This window comes from Panthera leo, chromosome A2 (assembly GCF_018350215.1).
Source record: "Panthera leo isolate Ple1 chromosome A2, P.leo_Ple1_pat1.1, whole genome shotgun sequence".
Taxonomy (NCBI): domain Eukaryota; kingdom Metazoa; phylum Chordata; class Mammalia; order Carnivora; family Felidae; genus Panthera; species Panthera leo.
Window position 1 is genome coordinate 3,531,061 of NC_056680.1, and position 1,909 is coordinate 3,532,969.

Here is a 1,909-nt window from a genome sequence, read left to right on the forward strand (position 1 = left end):
AAAATGTGTGTGGCGTTTGGCCCAAAGCAGATGCTCAGGAAACCCTAGTTTATATTATGTAACAATTCCAGACACACACTGCGAGATTCTTTCCTTGCGCAGAGGCTGAAGCGTTGAAGTGTGACTCTTGTTCAGGGGCTTGGGGACCGACCGGACCCGTGACCGACCGAGACCTTCATTAGGGATTCCCCGGCGGCCGCAGGTGGGGAGGGCAACCTGTGTGTGGTCCTGTTTGTGTGTTCCACTCCTTCTGGGTAAATGCCTCTGTGAATCTCCCCCTGCCAGGGCTTGCGGGTCAGGTTTCGGGGCCCCAGGCAGATGTTGTCCAGAGTAGCCCTGTTTCCTTAATCCTCGGGGCTCCAGAAATTGTCCTTAGAAGAGAGAACAACAGGCCACCATCTGTGCAGGTCTCGATTTGTAAATGCTCACGAGGGTGGCAGGAAAGAGGTCTCTATAGTAACGGCTGAGGAAGGGGCTGTGTGTGTGTGTGTGTGTGTGTGTGTGTAAGGCAGAGGACAGGGAGGAAGGATCAGCCCCAAACCTTATTCTCAAGCCTTTTTTCCCACCGTGATGGGCTATTAATTAATACTCGCTGCTGCTTTATTATCCCAGGAGATAATTAGCTACTGTTCCGAACTGGAGTCTCATGGGGAACCTTTTCTAAAGCGATTCATTCACTTCTGCGTACCTACACCTGCCTTCCTCCTAGGACATGGGCAAATGCTGCAGACCCTGGGGACCCGGAGGGGAGAAGGTGGAACAAAGGCGACCCTCTATGAAGCTGAGCTTCCCGGCGAGATGGCAAGGGCAGAGCCCAAATTAGTGTGGACACAGCAAGTGATTTAAAAATGCCAGCTCGGATTATTCTGGAAGGCGGAATGGAGCCTCCTAAGGCGCCAGTGTGTTCGCAAGGGAAAGTCGCCACCTCTGTTTAAAAGGATCCGTCGGACCCGAAGGCAGGCAGAAAGGAGGAGAAGGAGGAGGGACTCCGCAACCAATTGGTCCTGGGGCCAAGCGTGCCAAGTCCAGAATCTTCTCCTGGCCTTTGCACACGCTGTTCTTTGTGTCAGGAAGTTGCTTCCTGCAACTTTGCCCAGCTCACTCCTCCTCAGCCTTAAGTCTCAATTTAGACCGCGGAGCCTCCTCCAGGAAGCCCTCCTTGATTCCCGCCCCCTCCTTCCTCAACCTGGATTGGAGCAGGTGACTGCGCTGGGTTCCTGCAGTGCCCGGACTCTCCTCCCTCACAGCTTTGTTCATTCTGAGTTGTAATAGACTGGGACTATCTGCCTCTCCAATTAGACCTTGTGTTGAGGATTATGTCTTTTTCTCCTACATATGCTAGTAAATGAAGGATAACAGGTTTGGGGGCACCTGGGTGGCTCAGTTGGTTGAGTGGCCGACTTGAGCTCGGGCCATGATCTCATGGTTCGTGGGATGGAGCCCCACCTCGGGCTCTGAGCTACCAGCATGGAGCCTGCTTGGCATTCTTGGTCTCTCCTCTCTCTCTGGCCCTCCCCTGCTCTCTCTCTCTCTCTCTCAAAATAAATAAACTTAAAAAAAAAGAAAACACGTTTTACAAGGTGTGTATAGAATGCTAGTTTATGCATAAAAACAGGAGAAGACACACTTATTAGGTGGCTAAAAAGCTGACCATGCCAAGAGCTTATGAAAACGTGGAGCTATTGGGACACCTCGTCTGCTGTTCACGGAAATGCAAAGTTATATGGCCACTCTGAAACATACACTTGGCGGTTTCTTAGAAAGTCAAACATACCCTTACTGTTCGACCCAGCCAACCCACTCCTAAGTATTTACCCTAGAGAAATGAAAACATACTGTCCACACAGACTCCTGTGCATGAATGTTTATAGCCCCTTTATTCATCATCTCCAAAAGCTAGAGATGTTCC